This window comes from Papaver somniferum, chromosome 5 (genome assembly GCF_003573695.1).
Source record: "Papaver somniferum cultivar HN1 chromosome 5, ASM357369v1, whole genome shotgun sequence".
Taxonomy (NCBI): Eukaryota; Viridiplantae; Streptophyta; class Magnoliopsida; order Ranunculales; family Papaveraceae; genus Papaver; species Papaver somniferum.
The window spans coordinates 88493690-88515136 of NC_039362.1; positions in this window are offsets into that span (position 1 = coordinate 88493690).

The window sequence follows — 21447 nt, forward strand, 5'->3', positions numbered from 1 at the left end:
CGTGGGTGTCAGTCCCTGATTATGTTTCTCAGCCGATGACTTTCAATACTGGAGAAGGCACGAGTTTGACGTCTGGTGCGCATCTGAGTGATGGCGAAAGATCTTTCATGTTGAGTTGCACTCCTGGTCATTTGCTATCAGTCACGTTTGGAGAGCTTTCAGTGAAGGAGTATAATATTGATAGAGCAGCTCGACAAATGGGTATGGATCAGTGTGTTCCAACCATACGGAGAAGGAAGCCATCAGTTAAGCAACTCAGGACTCATTTGGATCATACTCACGTGGAAGGGAGTAGCTACTGGTTTCCTGGTTCTGATAGATTCTCCTATGTAACCCCAGGTTATGTAGAATTCTGGGACCAGCAACTTGGGCGTTTGCGTGGCTTTGTAAGATTTCCCAAACCTCCATTCAAGGATCTTCCTTCGGCTGAGATGATTTCCAGTCGACCAAGATTTAAGTATCTTTCTGGTGATAAGCGAAAGTCATCTCCAGGATGTTCTCAGGTATGTTTCTTCATATAATCTTCACGAAATTATAAGAACTGTATTCTGATTATATTACTGGATTTCACCACAGGACGGTCGTAATATACGACCTCGAATCGGTGTAGATTTCTCAGAGACTAAGGCGGTTATTCATGGCGAAGAAGGAAGGCATAAAGGTTATAAGTTGTTACCTAATACCGTAAAGTCCCCAGTTGGTGCTTTGGTGAGTTCCCAATATTTCTCACTGTGAATTTCATTTCTATTAGCATTAGAATCATGAAGCCGACGTTGTTAATTTTGTTGCAGAGTTTTACTCCATCAAGTCTTGAAGGTCTTCAATTTTCTGCTACTGAACAAGAAATCGCTGATTTGAGTGACGAAGAAACTGTAAGTATTTCTTCACATGTTCAAATGGGGTGCTTCATAGATGAAAATATTGATTGTAAAAGACGTGTACAGGAGGACGTCGTCATGGAGATGGAGAATTCTGGAACTCAATCATCCTCTGGGAATAGGAATGGAGGTAATTCCCAAGATTCTGAGCCGGATGGAAGTGATGTTCCTCTTGTCGTTGATGTGGACAATTCCAACCCCTTGGACACTTTGGAGACTCCTCAAGTAAGTATATATCATGTAAATTCTTCGTAGAAGTACAAAATTGCTGACTTTTAAATGAATGAATGAGAACCCATGTGAATATGTGAAAACTTAGTCGAATTTTGTCGTCAGAAAATTCAGAATCCAGCTTTTTAGTAGAAACGCTGTAGAATCTTCATCCGGAGTCGGATTTTAATGATCTGCATGTGAAAATTCAAGCCCGGAAAATTTCCAAGCTTTAGTGAAGAAGATTTTTAAGTTTAGGGCACGTTCAGAGCTTGAAAAAGGCGAAATAGTAAACTTCCAGGAGACTTCCAGAACTTTTTCAGATTGCGCGTCACTTGATATTTTGGCCACATCTACTCACCCGTTCATCGGATTGTCATGAAATTTTGACATGTCATATAGGACATCCACACGAAGAGAGTGGAATATGACCCATCCTCGGATTACTTGTAGATGGCTCCCAGTTCGTCTCCTAGTACGGGGCATAGTTCAGTTTCTTCAGACTGACTCATCGTAAAATGTGTTTTCATGACTTCCATGTTATTTTCCCGTGCATTGAATGTAATATTATGAACCTTGATGATTTTGCCTTGATGGTATACTGTGTTTCATAATCTCCTTTGGATTCGTGACTCTAACCTCATGTAATCTTCGTATTAGGTGCTAAATACCGAAGTTGAGGATACTGGAGCCAACGATGATAACTTTAACCATTACGGAGTTATTGATGAAGAGACAACCATCCCTGCATTCCACGGCCATGAGAAGGTCGTACTGCTGTTATGGAAACCCAGATGGTTGTTGCCTCAGTGATAGAAGAAACCGAGACAGCAGCGGAGAATACTGAAGGAACTGTTGCTTTAGTCGTGGGAGCCACTCCAGTGATCGAGAACCGTATAATAGTGTATGAATATCCAACTGCAGGGGTCTCTTTGGATCCTCCCTTTAACACTTCACTCCCGTATCATGAACTAGTCGGTGGATTCAGCATTCCCATTAGATATGCACGCTTGTATGAGACAATATGGAAGAAGTTCGGCCATATGATCGTTGACAGGAACCCTGGGCGTGCTTATGCTTTAATCATGCAAATGGGCGTTATCTTGCGTGTCGTGAGTGATATGCATACGAGACCCAGGAATACCGTGACTCCAGATATACTCTTTGATTGGGAGTTTAACTTGGAGAATTCAGAAAGACTTGGCCTCAACGTGAAATGGCTTCGTAAGAAAATAAACGTTATCAAGGATTCATGTGAGAAGAACATACCCTTTCCAAACGATGTTGTGAAGGAGAAGGAGGACAAGATTTCCAAGATGGCCGAGGAGTTGAACAAGGAGAGGGAGGCTTTGAAAATCTTGAAGGATGCTGATGAGCGAAAGCCTTTTCTTGCTGATCTCTTGAACTTCTGAACTTCCGATAGATGTGAGGTTTATACTTGGGCTTTTGATATTTAGATGGTTTTGGATTGACTAATGGTTGAGGATTTTCTTGTAGATTTGGTAGAGATTTTTCTTTTACGAAATATGAACTGAATTTTGATAAATTGCTGAATTCAAATAATGATTGCAAGTATTGCAAATGTTTTGGAGGAATTGAAATACAAAAGAAAGAAAATCCTAAATGTTAAATCCCAACACCATGAGTGCTTCAAACGCCCAATACCTTAAATGTCCAATAATTTCAGATAAACGCCTTGAGCCAATCTTCGTGAATTACTGGTAGGGTTCTGCCATCTGTGTTGGTCAATTTGTAGTATCCTCCGGCCACGGATTCAGTGACCATGAATGGTCCTTCCCAATTGGAGTTCCTTGTAGAATGAAGACCGCGCTGAACTTCTTTGAGAACCAGGTCCCCTTCATGAAACTTTTTAGGCTTGGTCGATCGTGCCTTGAATATCTTCCGCTGATTCGGAATTCCCTGTTTGACGGAATTCCTCGATTGTGGACCGTTTAAGCACTCGCGCGGAAGAGAGTATCCAGCATAGTATTGATCATGCTTAGCCAAGTCTTCAGCAATAAACCTCTCGATGGAGTGACTGATGTAGTTTTTATGTTGTTGTAGAAAGTGGTAGTAAAGTATCCTTCACTCAGACTTGTGAAGATTCGATTTTAGATTCAAACTCAATAGAAAACTTAAGAAGTTGTTGTTATCAAGATTATAAAAAGCACCAAGACTCAGGATTCCACCATTGACCAATTAAGTGATTTAACCTAATCAATATTCATGTAATTTTTTGCGTTTAAAGTGATTCTAATTTATTGCCTCTAGTAGATTTTTGAAGTAACAATTGTATACATCAAGCATGAAACATCAAAAGTCTTAAACTAAACATGCTCCATCAAAACGGATCACAATCATTCAATAAAAATCAATTTTCTAATATTAGTTCCATGCAAATAATCATAAAAGAAATTGCAAGAATTAATTAAAATAGAAATATACCACTTTTCATGGAACAATGGCTTCCTCCGTCGCCTCGGCTAAGGGGTTTAGCTCCTCATATTATTCAGGTGCTCAAAATACATGTTTGTTGCTCAAAAGTTGATTAAATAGAAGAGAAGGTATGAAGCAGCGTGTTTGTAACAGTTGCAATTGTTACAAAACGCACTGTCACAGAAAGCATTGTTACAAAGAAATACTAACAGTAATAATTGTTGCAGACTGTTACAGGAACGATAGAAGGGAAGTGCTATAGAACAACGATAGTTTTCTGCGACAGTTTCTGTGGGTTGATGTTCTTCGTATTCTTCCTTATACACCAGCAGAAACGAATGTCTGTAACTCTGATTTTTGTCTCCTGTGGTTCTCTAAACTACCCCAAACTGTTCGACCTTCTTCCTTCTCTGTGCTTTTATGAATAGACTCTTTAGATGTTGACATCTAATCAGATTGGTTCCTCAACTCCTACAACCAAAATGCTTCCATCCACTTAGATTAGTTAGTGCGATACTTAATAAATATAAATTTCTATGCTCTGGAGTTTATTAATGCAACTAAAAAGTTTCTCCCATACCCCCAAACTTAAATCTAACATTGTCCTCAATGTTCTAAAGATGAAATTAAAAGCATGAACAAGGAGAAACTGTTACCATTGAAGAAAAAGAGTTAAGGAAAGATATTACCATGTTGCATGAGATCGGGTTACCTCCCAAGAAGTGTTAAGTTTAAAGTCTTCAGCCAGACATCAAGTTTCATAGAATGGCTAGTTACCTTTGAAATCATATATCAATAGTCGAAATAACTGTGGGTCATCAAAACCAAATAAAATTGCCACTAATATGAAACAACTACACAGGATCAGAAAAAATAACATAAGGAGCACAACCTCATTGAAAGTTTCTTGCAAGACAACTGGATTTATTTAGGGCGCCCATTTGGGCTTCATATGAGTGTCTTGAAAAACAGATCCGTCCGAAAAACGGGACTTTAATAGTTGGATTTCCTCCTGGAAAGTATCAGGAGGATCGGGTTGAGGAGTCTGAATAGACTCAAGTGATACCTCATATGCAGTAGGCTCGAGTCCCAAGTTAGGGACTTCTACTGGGGATAATTGACGATCAGTACCCCCAAACTTAGAATTTTGGGTGTCTCTAAATAGACTAGGCACAATATTCCTAATTTCTAGACCAACAGGTTTATGAAAAAGGTCAATTGTTTTCTCTGAGTTATAATCAGGTGGTTCATCCTCTAAATTCTTTTGAGGTATACTAGCTGTAGGACTTATATGTTTCATATCATGTATGGTCAACCCTAGAGTTTCCTTATTGTCTTGAAGCACGATTTCTGTCCTGCTGTCCTGATCGGATGTTATAATCACAGGCAAAGTCTTAGATGGCCCTAAGAATGCAGATTTAGGGTCCAACTTAGGAGGCTCTTCTAAACAAGGGATTAAGGTAGACTCAAAAGCTAGTAATGGTTTGAACCTAGCTTTCCATTTATCAGTATGTAACATAGGAATAGAATCCAACATAGCATTCACTTGTTCAATGTTGCTATCTTCGTCGAAATCCATGCTAAAGTGGGCTAGACAACTCTCTAATGGATCTTCCGTTATGAGATTTGGTAATGACTCCTGAATTAAGGTTCCTATCATGTTCACCTCTTCAATGCACGTGTCATCTAGATCAGAATGTAGCTTATTGACATTAAAAATATTCAACTCAATAGTCATATTACCAAAAGATAGATTCATAATACCATTTCGACAATTTATGATCGCATTAGACGTAGCTAAAAATGGGCGACCTAAAATCACAGGTATTTGGTTCTCTGGGTCAGGGACAGGTTGGGTATCTAAGACCACGAAATCCACTAGATAAATAAACTTGTCGACCTCAATAAGAACATATTATATCACACCACGAGGAATCTTGACAGACTTATCAGCTAACTGCAATGTTATCTTGGTAGGTTTCAATTCACCGAGCCCTAGCTTTAAGTACACATGGTATGGGAGTAAGTTCACACTGGCTCCTAAGTCAAGTAAAGCTTTGTGTACCCTTTGTTTTCCTATCGTACAAGCAATGGTAGGTGTACCTGGGTCTTTATATTTAGGAGTTGTGGGGTTCTGAATGATCGAACTTACATGACTAGATAAAAATGCTTTTTTAAGGACACTAAGCTTTCGCTTTCGCGTACACATATCCTTAAGAAACTTGGCATAAGCTGGAAGTTGCCTAATTGCTTCTAGTAACGGAAGGTTTATGGTAACTTTCCTAAAAACCTCCATTATGTCATTAAAGTTGGATTCACTCTTTGTTGGTACTAATAGCTGTGGAAATGGGGCTCTAGGCATAAAATAGGGCCTCTCAGGAACCGAATTGACATCATCAGAAACTTTATCAGTCTCCTCAGCTATGGTTGGTCCTGAGGGGTGAACTACAGTATGCTCACTATCGGGCATGGTTACCTGATTGTCTACTACTCTACCACTCCTAAGGGTTCTAACAACATTCAACTGATGTGATGATTTTGTACCTACTTCATGAACTCCTCTAGGATTTGGATTAGCATGACTAGGGAACCTTATGTTATCTCTCTCACTTAAGGTCTTAGATATTTGACCGACTTGAAGTTCTAACTTAGCAAGAGTTTGAGCATTAGTTTGAAAGTTCTGCTTGGTTTCCTGTTGAAAACTAACTTGGCTCTTTACTAACATGTCCTGGCTCTGTGCTAACATATCCTAGATCTTTCTTAATATACTAAGAGATTCCTCTAAGCTCGCCATTCTATTCTCTAAAGAGTTCTGAAACTGACCTGGAGAGTTCTTATCTGAACCAAAACCTGGGGGAGCATTATAATTACTAAACTGACCTTGACTCTGGCTTTTAGACCACGAAAGGTTCAGATGGTTTCTCCAACCAGGATTATAGGTTTTTGAATATGGGTCAAGTGTTATTATAGAATCTAGTGTTATTATAGAGAGCATTGGCTTGCTCTTCATTATTCTGGCCTTCCCAAAAAGGCTCTAATCTACCACTAGTGTGACCCACTTCTAAAGCTTCTAACCTTTTCGCTATAGCAGCAATTTTGGCATCTGATTCAAAGTTTCCTTCTACCCTATTAATGTTTCCTCTGCCTAGAAGAATTGTTTTCTAGGGTCCCATATTACTTTCCCATTGTTGGGTCTTTTCGGCGATTTCATGCAAATATGTCATCGCATCATCAACTGTTTGGTTTTCAAACCCACCTGTACACATAGATTCTACTGTGGTTGTAGTGGGATAATCTAAACCATCATAAAGTATCTGAACTAACCTAACCTTTTCTAAACCATGATGAGGACATTGGGCTAATAGATCATTGAGCTTTTCCAAATACCTATACAAGGATTCTCCCTCCTGTTGAGAAAATGTGCAGATTTGCGTCCTAATAGACGATGTTTTGTGCCTAGGGAAAAACTTGTTCAAAAAGGCATATGTAAGTTGTTCATATGTTTCAATTGATCCGGAAGCCAAACTATATAGCCACGATTTGGCTTTATCTTTCAAGGAAAAGGGGAATAACCTGAGTTTCAAAGCATCATCATCAAGGTTTCTAATTTTTAGGGTACTACAAATTTCCTCAAAGTCCCTAACATGGAAATAGGGGTTTTCATTTTCTTCCCCTAAAAATATTGGGAGCAACTGTAAGGTTCCAGTCTTAAGTTCATAATTTGCTTCAGTTTCAGATAACCTGATACACGAGGGACGAGTAGTCCTAGTAGGGTTCAACAAAGCTTTCAAAGTTGCCATTTCTGGCACTATTGGAATATCAGGGATTTTCTCCTCAAACGGACGTTCAAAAAAGGAATCTTCAAGAATCGGGCTTTCTAAATTGAGGTAATCGAGACGCTTAGAACTATTAGGTTTCTCTTTACAAAATCTACCTAGGGCGTCTCTTTTACGTTCAGGCATGCAAAAGAATAAGGTGGGGAATTCTATGCAATCACAAAACAATGCTGACTCAACCAAATCAAACCTATTGATTTCTAGCAAACAAAAAACATGATGGCTCCACTTATATTGTTTCTAGACCAGCTTCTATTCTTTCGAAAAGGAACTCGTTACAATCTGAGGAAACCCCTCTGAAATCAATCCGAGTCAAAGTAAGTTGAATAGAGGCGAGGGAAGCTCGATGGAGCTTTGATATCCAAGGCCTCACCGGTATTACAAGGCAGCGCAGTCACGCATTCAACTCACAGAAACCATCATGAACTTTGAAGTATGCTCAAAAGAGTAACCAATATTTTTCGAACGACTTTCCTATTAAGCTCGTTACCCTATAGGTCTTGTTCTAGTCAGAATTTTAGGCTTAGGTTCGCGTTTGGTTTCGTTTTCCTAAGGCGGGAAAGAAGAGAACGGTGATGAAATCCGAACCCTTAGCATCCGTTTTCAAGTCCTCAGCATATATGCAAACGAAGGAATACAGTAAACCCGCTGATAGGGGATTCACGGGTGTTTCGAAAAACTTTCCTCCCGTACCAGACGGGCGAAGAACCGCTGAAGTCGACTCGGGCCACGACTCCTATGTCATGTACGAACCCGAGGGGCTGAGGCGATATCGTAATCGCCGTCCTTCTCTGCACACATTTTATATTTAAACTACCCTTCCATATGGTTTAAAATAATGTCCCAAAGTTTAAAGTCCAAAGTGTCCAAAAAGAAAAGAAAAATTACAAAAATTAAAAATAAACCCTAATACAGTTTTTTCTAAAAAAGGAAAAAATAAACAAAATCCTAAAAATTAAACAAAAATAAAATTGTCTTCTTTTCAGTTCTTTTCGCTTTGTCTCTTGTTTCAATCCCCAAGGTCTTTAGTCTCCAATTTCTTTTTGATTCAAAACCTACAATAAATAGACAAAAACCCAAAAACGTAAAATAGAACAAGAAGAATAAAACTAAAAACAAAAACAAAACCTAAAATAAATCTAAAACCCTAACCTAAACACAAATCCGCGTCGGCGGCGCCAAAAATTGATGTGGTTTTTATGTTGTTGTAGAAAGTGGTAGTAAAGTATCGGTCACTCAGACTTGTGAAGATTCGATTTTAGATTCAAACTCAATAGAAAACTTAAGAAGTTGTTGTTATCAAGATTATAAAAAGCACCAAGACTCAGGATTCCACCATTGACCAATTAAGTGATTTAATCTAATCAATATTCATGTAATTCTTTGCGTTTAAAGTGATTCTAATTTATTGCCTCTAGTAGATTTTTGAAGTAAAAATTGTATACATCAAGCATGAAACATCAAAAGTCTTAAACTAAACATGCTCCATCAAAACGGATCACAATCATTCAATAAAAATCAATTTTCCAATATTAGTTCCATGCAAATAATCATAAAAGAAATTGCAAGAATTAATTAAAATAGAAATATACCACTTTTCATGGAACAATGGCTTCCTCCGTCGCCTCGGCTAAGGGGTTTAGCTCCTCATATTATTCAGGTGCTCAAAATACATGTTTGTTGCTCAAAAGTTGATTAAATAGAAGAGAAGGTATGAAGCAGCGTGTTTGTAACAGTTGTAATTGTTACAAAACGCACTGTCACAGAAAGCACTGTTACAGAGAAATACTAACAGTAATAATTGTTGCATACTGTTACAGGAACGATAGAAGGGAAGTGTTGTAGAAAAACGATAGTTTTCTGCGACAGTTTCTGTGGGTTGATGTTCTTCGTATTCTTCCTTCTACACCAGCAGAAACGAATGTCTGTAACTCTGATTTTTGTCTCCTGTGGTTCTCTAAACTACCCCAAACTGTTCGACCTCCTTCCTTGAACTCCCAGCAACTTATATATAGCCAACATAGCGATTTAATCTCCCCAAAACTCCTCGAAATCTCTTTTTTCCTTCCTTGGCAGTTACGGCAATAATCTCTTCCCAAAATTGTTTCACGCGTTTCTGAGCTTTCCAACTTATCTCAAACTCTTCCTTAGATTGATATGTATCTTTGGGAAGAGTTTCTTGCCTTTAGTCTTCCTGGAATTCCAAAAATAAGTCCAACAGCAAACCGTGTATAACTTGACTTCTATTTCTTTTTCCGGCTATTCTAGCCAATTTGGGTTCAAACAAAAGACTTCACCAGGCCTGTTTAGGCCTTGGGAGTAAACCCAATCAATTTCAGCCATTGAATCGCTCTGGAAATCGATCGAATCATCACCCAAAAATCATGCAGACGTGAACAAAATTTTCCCGCCAATTTTTTATTTGAATTTGGGAAGAAAGTGACCTCCCCCTTATCTGTGGCTGGTCTCCCTTTAGCAGATGCCTGGAAATGGGTTAACCCTTAGTAATTAGGTTACCCCTTATCCAAATTGAGAATCTGTATAGTAATTTTCTCCCACGAGCGCAAAAACCACGTTTTTAGCCAATTTCGCCGCAAAAGCTTATTTCTCCAAAAATACCTACAGGGACATAAAAAGCCATAATAAATATAAAATCGAGCACTAATAATATATACAATTGAGATTATATAAGACACAAAAATGTGCCTATCAGTGACCGATTTGAAGAAGTTCTGAACCCAACCATTGAGTGTAATATTGCCGAGGTGAAGTCACCCACTCGTAGCTTTTGATGACTGCTAAATTATTCATGGCGAGAAGTCCTTGGACCATAGTAGCGTATTTGAACATTGGTAATATTGGAGTAAGAGGAGGAATAAGACTTGCCTGAGATCGAAACCTTATGACAAAGGTGTGCGGATTATCTCCAAGTTCCTGCATAAGTCCCATCAGAGTTTTTACTTCTTCCAGATGCTCAAACGGTGGTGTGTCCTCTGCTTCGTCTTCCGACTCGGAATCCTTGTCGATCACAGGATGTGTTGAAGGCATCGTTGTCCTTTCAGCACGAATCCAAGTTCTCCCAAGGACCATGTCGTATCCAGGGTTTTCCCGGATTATGAAAAACTTGGCCTCAGTGCAGATCGATCTTTCCGTAACCTTGAGAGTGATGAAGCCGTATGCATTTCTGAAGATTCTTTTGTGGTCCCTGATTGCTATGGGAGCGTGGGTGGCTTCCCGTCGAGTAATACCAGCAGCTCTGAGAGTTTTCAAAGGGATGATGTTGATGCGGTACCAACATCGATGAACGCCCTCTTGAACTCATTTCCTTTAATTTGCACTGTGGTGAGCAGTCCCCAGTCATACATTTCTGTGTCAGTGGCTGAAGGTCCGGTGATAGTCTCTTGGATCAGCGGACGTCTTCCGGACACGATGTGGTTCAGTGCAACAAACATGTCTTTCCTTTGAGCTTTCGAAAGATACAACAGCTCGCAGACATGTTCGATCAGAGATTGGACTGTTTCCTTGACAGGAGGTTCAGAGATGCTAAAAGTTCTGACTGGGAGGGGTTTTTTTGTGCACCCCCTCAATCCCCAGGTTGAGCTCTCCTGATTCGACTTTTTCTTTGAATATGCGCTTCAAAATTTTGCAATCACTCGTGGGATGGCTGACGTATCTATTGAAGAGACAATACCGAGGATTTTCCATGACCTCTGTTGGTTCCTTCTTGACATAAGGCAATTTGATTGCGCCGTCTTGAATCCAGGCATCAAGTAGTTCGTTAACTTCTTCCATTGAACAGGGAAAATCAGGTGCTTCTGGATCTTCCGTATGCTGAGGAGGGATTTTCGAATTCTCCTTCTTGTGTGTCTTTGAAGGGGTGGAAGAAGTCTGCTTGTGTTATGGTTCTTCTTTTCGCTTACTCCCTTCCGCGACAGCATTTGTTGAAGGTTGCAGGTTATACTGCTTGTTGATCAGACGCCTGCTTCCTCGAGTGTCTTTTGAATCTTCAGTATTTGTAGACTTTGCTCTTTCCAAAAGAGCGGGTGCAGTGGTTGCCGACCTCTTCGCAGCTTCATGAAGCTCTGAGAAAGTCTGGAATCGAAGGTTTTCTAGCAAGGCCCTGTAGACCGGGAGCATGACATTGATGCACAAGTCCACCAGTTGTTGCTCCGTGACGTTTGGGTCATGACAATTCAGGGCTTGGACTCTGAACCTTTTCACATAATCATTGGGATTTTCACTGACCCTCTGAAACATTCTTCCAAGGTCGGAGAGGGTGACTTGTTCTGACACGAAGAAGTATTTCCTGTAAAATGCGTTACCCATTTGTCCCCAATTGTTGATGGTCCCTGGTGTGATGTTGTTATACCAGGTGTATGCCCTGCCTTTCAGAGATTTTGAGAATTCCTTGAGACGGACGACATGATTATGTTCATGTTCTCCCAAGGCTTCGAGAAAACGAGAGACATGTTCCCGAGCATTGCCAGTTCCATCATACAAGGTGAAAGTTGGAAAAACGTAACCTTTGGGGAGTGATATCCTCTGCGTAGAGGCAGGATAAGGAGGTTGATGATGATGGTCATGCGATGTCTTGCCTTTCCCATGGTTCTCCAAAAGGTGCTCCAGATCCTCGCGAGTGATGAAATTCGATGATCCCTTCGCTGATGAGTTGTTTGCAGCAGTTTTGTGGACTTCGTCGTCTTCTACTGTATGGATTGGAATTACTTCAGGACCTTCATCTGAGGATTTCTCCTTCTCCTTTACCTTCTCTTGAGTCTTCTCTGACATCTTGTCAGTAAGAGTTTTGAGATAATTATACAGCTCCTTCTGTGTAGCATCCATGTCAGTCTGGTTCTTTGCAAGAATCTCCTGCGTTTTGATAAGATTAGCGATAGTAGGCGGTGGATCTCCTCTGACTTCTTCAGAGTGTCGTCCGGACAGTGGATGACCTTCGGCGTGAGGAGGAGTAGTGTCACCACCATCAGTGTTGGAGGTCAGAATTGTCTCCTGGATATTCTGATTGTTGTTGTTGTTAGTGCTAGCACGGTTTGTGTTAGGGTTTGTAACTGAACCTGACCTGAGATCAACCATCTTGTGAAATTGTGATATTGCAACCGAGAGAATGACCTCCCACTGTGGTCGCCAATCTGTAGATGGGGAAAAATGATTTGCTGGTTTTTAAGGAATTGAGCAGACGACCGTACGGAGGAGACTCCTCGAACCGAGCGAAATGTTAAACCTCACACAGATGCACCGCTGCAAAGGGGGTGCTTTAGATTCGAGAGATCAATCTGCAGTACTCCGGCCTAAATCAAGACAATGACCGTTCCAGAGTAAATTCGGTCACAAGAGAGGATGGTTTGATCTGTAGGAGGGAAGCTGGGAAATATGTGGAATCAATAATAATCAAAGATTGTGGGTGTGTGAATTCTGAATATGATAAGCTCTGAATGATTGAAATTTCTCAATTGAGAGTAGTTACTCAATTGATGAGTTGATGATCTCGTGTTGTCAATGAGACATGAGATTGATGATACTGTTGATGCTGATTCAATCATGATTCAGAGGCTTATTTATATTGCTGGAATTGTAGACACCATGATTCCATGAAGTGTGACAGTTGATGGAATCAAGGAGTGGGGAGGTGGAGATCGTGTTTGAAACCAGTTGCTCAACGTGTGGAAACTTGGTCGATTTTCCACCCACTATCTCGTGAATTCCTTTCAACTGATTGCACGACTTGCTCACATTTCATCATGTGTTTAAACACACGTGCCGTAGACCGCCAGACCAAAACCCTAAGTGATATCCCCCCAAGTGACACGATTGACGTCTCGTGGTTTGTTAGTCGATTGATGACTTCGTGGTTTGATGGGACGATGAGTCCATGTAGTCGCTGAGTTGAGCATGATGTTCTGAAACTCATGAATTGAACATGTCATGAGACAGAGGTATAGTTCTTACGATGATGAAGTGAGCAAGTATTGCTCATTCGATGGATCGTTGAATATTGATTGTTGAACCAATATTCCTTGGTTTGAGCAAATATTTATCATCTGAGCAAGTGTTTCTCATGTGATGAATTGTTGAGTATTTGATCGTCTGAGCATGCGTTGCTCATCTGATGGATTATTGGCAGCGTACCAAAAATATTAATTAGAATACTGGTCGTTGAACCGAGCATAATTAATAAAATTAATGACCATGAGGTCTTCGTAAAATTATTAAGGTTGGAATCTGGAATGATGATCCTTGGATTCAGAAACCCTAATTTTATCAATTGATGATCAATTCATGGTTCGTCAGAAGTTTAACCATGGGACGAAGGAGGGAGCGACTACATGGGACCGTGGATCAACCCTGTAGTGTCCATATGCTCACGTGAGAAAATACGAAGAACTCCTGAAGAGTTGACGATTTGTTGGTGAAAGAATGATTAAATGCTGGTTTAATCATTTATTCGAAAATGCTCGTCTGAGCCTTAGATGAGAAAACCTAATTAATTATGACGGAGTGAGGGACCGACCATGGGGTCATGAAACCGGACCTGGGTAGTCCCGTGACCGCCTGACGATCACTCCATGAAAATCCAAAGTGTTTGGGAGAGTTTTGGACCTAATACGAGCAATTGTGCAAATTAGGCCAAAACTTGTGAAAATTGATGGGACCGGCTTCCGTGAGCCAAAGAGCCAATCTTGGTCGGTCAAGATAGCGCGCTCGTGTCCCCAAGGCGTCCGCATCTCAGTCCTGAGAATTTCGATATTTTCTGGCGTGTAATTGAGCATCCATTCGAGAAAATATGTCAAAATTAGGGTTTCGACGAAACTGAGGAAAACACCATGAGATGATGAAAAATAATTATAAAATAAGGAATAAGGAGGCGTGGGATCGCCGTGGTCAAGGCATGGTCGGCTGGTCGTGACAACGGTCCTGTGGTGCCTTTTCCTTAATTTTATAATATTTTGATGATTTTATGAAAAATTCATGAATTTTGAGAAGTTTAATGAATTTAGGGAGTTTCCATGAATTGAAGGAGTTTTCATGAGTTCAACGAAGTAAAAAATATTAAAATAATAAAAACAAGGGCGTGTGGGACCGTGGAAGGCATGGCCGGCCGGTTAGGGCCGGTCCCACAAGTTTCCCTTTTTTTTTTAATATTTTTAAGTATTTTGATGATTTGAGGGAATTTTTCCTAATTTGAGAGAAATACCATGAAATCAAGGAATTTGATGAATTCAAGGAAAACTAATAATAATAAAATAATAAAACAAAGGGGCGTGTAGGACCGGCTAAGGCATGGCCGGCAGGCCAAGGCCCGGTCCCACAAGTTTTCATAATTTATTTTATTTTATTATTATTTGATAATTTGTGCAAAAATACCAAGAAATCAAGGAGTTTTTCATGAAATTAGAGAAATAGTAATAATAATAATAAAATAATAAGAAACCGTGGGGTGTGGGGCCGGTCGGGACCAAGGCATGGCCGGTTGGCCAATGGTCACGCCCCATACTCCTTTCCTTAATTTTATATTATTTTTTATGGATTTATGGAAGTACCATGAAACCCAGGAGTTTCCTCGAGACGAAGGAAATTTGATAAAATGAGAGAATTTTCATCAAATCATGAAAAATAATAAAAATGCATTAAAAATATAAAACTGGCGTGGGATTGACCACGACACGGTCGGTCGGTCGTGTGTCCGTGCTCCCAACACCCTGTCAATATTTTTGATTATTTATTATTTTCTTCTCTATTTTGCATAGGTTCATCGTTTCGTTGTATTTTTGAAATACTCGTTCGTGCGGTGACTGTTAGTGTATCATCGTTGAATACACCTTCACCATTTGAAACGGGGCTTACTTAGAGGTAGCTCAGACGCCCGGTTGTTGATTATTTATTACTAATTGTGGAATTCGGTGGAGAATAATTCACAAAACTGAGTAATAAAATGTTTATTATTAATTCATAGGATCGGCTGAGGATTCGACTATGAATTCAGAATAATAAAGTGAGCATTACCATTCCATGGGATCGTAGAATCGACCATAGAATCGGAGTAATTAAGATTTATCTATTACCATTTATGAGACCAGTTGTGGATTCGATCATGAAATCGGAGTAATGAGATAATATAGTTATTGCTATTCTATGAGATCAAGCAGTGGATTCGATCATAGAATCAGAACAATTGTTTATTGCCATTCCAGGGGACCAGTCGTGGATTCGACCATGGAATAGGAGCAATTGTTATTTCCATTCCATGGGACCAGTCGTGGATTCGACCATGGAATAGGAGCAATAATAGATTATTCTGGGAATTCAGTAGTGAATGTCACGGCAGAATCAATCTTAATTAGGAATAATTAACTTTGTGGCTCTATACTAGCAGAGCAAGCTGTCTAGGAGAATTAATTATCCCGATATGAGCTTGTCGGTAAGTCATATCCTTTATATAGTTAGGGTAAACTCGTTGTTTGTTCCTGAAGATGTTATCGCTCTATACTAGCAGAGCAAGCTGTCTAGGAGCTGTCCATCTCGTGATGCTATATAGAAATAATCACTGAAAGTATTCAGTATTCATGAGATATGTCGTTGTCCAGTCGTGAGACTACATATCTACATGTACTCTGAGAGAAAGTACTCTCCGTTGAGAATTCGATGAGAGACTCGTGTCTCTATACTCACGTACGATTGCTGAATCAGAGTTTCGTATAATTATGAGTTTACGAATTTAGCCTTTGTCGAAAATCCACCATCTACATCTTGGTAGAAGTATTCACAAAGGCCTGACTTATGTATTGGTATGACTTTTATTAGTGAAACCGATCTTAAGTAATCATCTGAGATGGTATGATCGGGTTTGTGATTTTTATGTCTGACCAAATATGGGAAATGGGAACCAATCCTAGTAAGAGGTGAAGTACATCACAAAGGGGAAACGATCCTTGTATGGGGTGCAACAAGGTTTATAGCAGAAAGGGGAACCGATCCTATGGACATGTGCAACACGTTTTTAGGCAAAAGGGAACCGATCCTATGGACATGTGCAATACATATAAGTTAGATACCATATATATGTGGGGAACCGATCCTAGTACCTAGTCAACCGAATTTTGGAAAGCTAGTGTGACTATGCACAATACTCACATGGAAGGTAGAACCAAAACTTGTTTTGGTAGAACCGTTAAACCCATGATTGTGATTGAATGTTTGTTTGATCAATCGCGTAGTTCTTGAAAGTCAGATGAACCAATTCTAAACTTGTTTGGAAGTGTGGCAAATCGGTTTCAAGGTTGTAAGTGTGAAAGAGAACTTACAAAGTAAGGATGTCGACATACTTTGAACACGTGCTATGAATGTTTATTTCTTTAATTGCTCAAAGTTATTCCTTAATAGCTAAGGGAAGATAATCCCAAGATCGAAACATAAGTAAGTTAAGAATCTTTTAATTAAGGTTATTAATTTCATTTTGTAGGGAAATATAAGAATTAGTAATGTGCATATACTAATTAGATTTTACGAGAGATTTCGATCATTATTTTTGGACATAGCATTTCCAGGAATTATGGAAACCGAATTTGTGCTTTAATGAATATATTGAGAATATTTTCGGTTTTGGAAATTCCTTGGTGTCCAAACTTCCTTGTCTATAAATACTTGAAGTTTTCCTTTCTAGCAAACTAATCCTTCGTAACAACAGACTTCCTCTTTTGTTGTTGTTACTGGTGTAGCCGCCTATTCGGAGAGGAGAGTAACCTAATTAGGCGAAATATCTTACGACCGCTCAGTTTAAAGTCTTCTTTGGGATTGAGAAGCTCTAGCGTGTACCGTTGGTGGGAAACTAGATAATTACGGTTTATCGTTTGTTTTCGATTGATTTGGTTGAATAACGATGGTTGAAATCTGATTGCACCTAGTTTGTTTATGCTTGAGAATATTGTCTTCTGATATAAGATTCACTCAAACTAGTTTAGAGTTTCGACAGGGTTCTTTAGACTGTTGTTAGTTCTAAAGACGATATTGTGATAATCCATTGGTTACAGACTCCGTTCTGTGCGTGATTGATCACAAGAGATTCAAGTGATTGTGTGCAGGTTTTTATTGAAGATTTAAGAACATTTGAAGACAAAGAAGATATTGAATATCTGACTTGGGTTTATAATCTTTGGTGTGCACAATACTTGTTTTGGTAAAAGAGGATCCAATTAATAATCGGTTTATCCTTGTGGTAGATTGGATTGATTAATTGAGTAGATCGGCATCAAACACAATTCTTTGGATTAAGAGTGTTGTTGGCTTAATCTTAAACGATTACTTCGGTAATTGAACATAAGATAGATCTAAGGACCTGACGAAAGAGTTTATGTTAATATAAACGGAAGAGCCTTTGTCCGACTCATATCACTTGGTTGAAGAGAGTTGATACCAAACAGATTTGTTGTTCCTTTACTGTTTGGAATACGAACCAAAGGAATTGTTCCAAGTACGTGACTTATTTATAAGTTGGAGGCGTGGGAATACAGACGGAACTAGGTGAACTATAGGTTTAGTTGCTTGGTCTCAACTATACGAAGTTGGTGTAATTTTGTGTAGCGGCTTAATCCTGAGAGTATTCAATTCTGGACAAGGTCCCGGGGTTTTTCTTCATTTGCGGTTTCCTTGTTAACAAAATCTTGTTGTGTCATTTACTTTATATTTCTGCATTATAATTGTTTTATTATAATTAAAGTAAATTACACAAATGTTAATTCCTATTTATTTGATAAGTGAATCCTATTGTGTTTGGTTAAGTCTGAACCTTTTTTATCAAGTAACATACTTCGTTGTTGCATTGTCTCGATCTCGTATCCATAGACGATCACACGAAGTGTGAACCGATCAGTTGTATTGTCTCGACTCATTCCATAGACAATCACTTTCGGAGAAAGGACTTATAGGTAGGAAAAGTTGCTAATAAAAACCTTGTATCTGTCAGATGTGATGGAGGCTGGAAGGCCTTGAAACTTGAACACATTATTGAGGAAATGTTGAGCTACAGTTGAGGTTGTGTAGGGATGGCTGAGGGATATAAAGTGTCCAAATTTGGTGAGTCTATAAACAACTACCAATATGACAACCTTACCACCAGATTTTGGTAGCCCTTCTATGAAATCCATAGAGATGTGTTGCCATGCATGATCTGGTTTGGGCAGAGATTGTAGAAGTCCAGATGGATATGTATGATCTCCTTTATTCCTCTGACAAGTATCAAAAGAAGCAAAAAACTCAATGATCTCAGCTCTCATACATGGACAATGGCAGTAAGATTTGGATCTCATGTAAGCGCTTTGCATCCCATAATGACCACCAATTGCTGATGAGTGTAAGGAGGTGATGATTGCGTTCCTTGTTCCATTTCCATCCCCAACATAGAGCCTACCCGTGTATCTTAGTATTCCACCATTATAAGTATAGTGTGTGACTGAAGTTGAGGAGATAAGAAGCTTTGGTATGATATCCCTGGAAATGTTGTCATCCTCATAGATTTTAATGATATCATTAGACCAAGCAGGTTGTGAGGTTTTGGTGGAGTGGAAAGAAGCACCAGGTAGTCTTGATAAGGCATCAGCAGCCTTGTTTTCCATGCCCTTTTTGTACTTTATCTCATAGTCAAACCCCAAAAGCTTCATGAGCCATCTTTGTTGCAGCACAGTGGTCATCTTTTGCTCTATGGAATACTTTATGCTCTGTTGGTCAGTGTGTATAATAAAATTGTTTCCCATCAAGTAGCTCCTCCATTTGGTTACTTCCATGACAATAGACAAGAGTTCCTTCTCATAGGTGGACAATCCAAGAGATTTAGGTCCTAATGGATTGCTGAAGTAAGCTATGGGTCTGCCCTCTTGCATGAGAACAACCCTAACTCCTCTTGCACAAGCATCAGCCTCTAGAATGAATGGCTTTGAAAAGTCAGGAAGTGCAAGAACTGGAGTGTTGCAAAATATTTCTTTGAGTTCTTGAAATTCAACATCAACTTCTTCATTCCATAAGAATACATTTTTCTTCAAGAGATCAGTTAGTTGATTGCAAATGCTTCCCTACCCCTTTACAAACTTCCTGTAATAACCAGTGAGCCCTAAGAACCCTCTTAACTCCTTTATGGCAGTGGGAGTGGGCCAAGATAGCATGCTATAAACTTTTGAGGGATCTTCTTCAAACCCTTTGGCTGTTATGATGTGCCCTAGGTACTTCAATTCTTCTTGAGAAAAACAACACTTAGACTCCTTGGCAAATAACTTATGTTGTCTTAGTAATTCAAACACTTGCTTCAGATGTTGCTCATGCTCCTCATGTGATGGGTTGTACACTAAGATATCATCAAAAAAGACTAGTACAAACTTCCTCAAATATGGCTTGAACACTTCATTCATGAGTGCTTGGAAGGTGGTTGGGGCATTGGTAAGCCTAAATGGCATTACCATGAACTCATAATGACCCTCACGAGTTCTGAAGGTTGTTTTGTGGATATCAGGGCCAAACATTCTATTTGGTAATACCCAGACCTGAGATCCAACTTAGTGAACACCATGGAACCATGTAGCTCATCTAATAGTTCATCAATCACTGGTATTGGAAATTTATCCTTGATGGTGATATTATTTAACCCCCTATAATCCACACAAAACCTCCAAGAGTTGTCTTTCTTTTTAACTAGGAGGATTGGTGATGCAAAAGGGTTATGGATTGTTTGAATGATTCCATCTTGTAGCATCTCCTTCACCAATGATTCCACCATAGAATTTTGTATGTAAGGACACCTGTAAGGCCTCTGATTTGGGGGTGTTGAGTTTGGTTTGAGAGGAATAGTGTGATCAAGATTTTTTTTGGGTGGAAGGGTCTTAGGTTCAGTGAAAACATCAGAGTACTCTTGAATCAATTTCTGAATGGGAGAAGGTATTGGCTGTTTAGCAGAGGTAGTGGAGATAGAAAATAGTTGCCCTACTAGTGATGAGTGCTAAAAAGTGCGTATTTCTATATATTTTTCTTGGCATTTAACTCATCTTTTGTGCATTAATTCTACATTTTATCCCATATTCTGTATTTTCATTGTTTTCAAGAATAAATATTTTTATTAATTAATTTTGCATTTTTAGGTAATAAATAAAGTTTGGATGAATAGCGGAGCGAAAAGAGCAGAAAAGTAGTGAAAAGCCGGGAGAAATTACGCAAGGAAGCCGCAAAGAATGGTGCGCACAAGTCCAAAAAGCTAGGAATGGGCTCAAGAAGGAAGAATTGTTCTTAAAGAAGATATGGGCTTGGCATACCCAAGGCCCAAAACCCTCACCCAAACCCATTTCCTATATCCAAACCCGCCTCCATCTTCAGCCGTCGGATTGGATCCATCTCATCATCCAATGGTCGCTTCATCGTCGTTCATCGAAATCGGAAGCTCCTGTCTAACACTACAGCACCTAACTCCATCTGGAGCCGTTAGTTTCGTTGTATATCTGCATCCAACGGTCGCTGCCAGCCTCTTCACTTTTAGCCGTTAGATCAATCTTCATCTCCACACCCCACGGCTAAGCATCGCAAGACATCGAAATTTGATGAAACTGCCTCACACCCAAACATTAATTACCCTATACCCCAAAAGAGAGAACCCTAACCCAAATCATATCTCCTCCTTCTTTCTTCGTCTTTCTCCCGACCTGCTACCACCTTTCACGACTGCAACTCCATCATCCATCGCTCCTGTCACCACCATCTCTACCACCAACTCCTCTGTCTCAATCACCTATACATCCCCCTACTCTCTAGCCATCTATTACATCAGCCCATCACCCCTTTTTCTCGCTGGAACCCTAGGCGTGAAGAGTTGATGAAATAGATGAGGCTATAGATTGAAATTGAGGGCAGAGAAGGATCGAGAGAGAAGAGAAGAGGCATGGGTCACCACCAATTCAGCGGATTTGGTGAGCAATTTCGGAATTGAAAATACCTAATTTTAATTTTAGGGTTTGTAAATTATTGGGGCTTTTGAAGTATAAATAGCTCATGGTGTAGAGGATGAAGGGTATCTCTGGACTAGCCAGTGTATCCCCATGAGG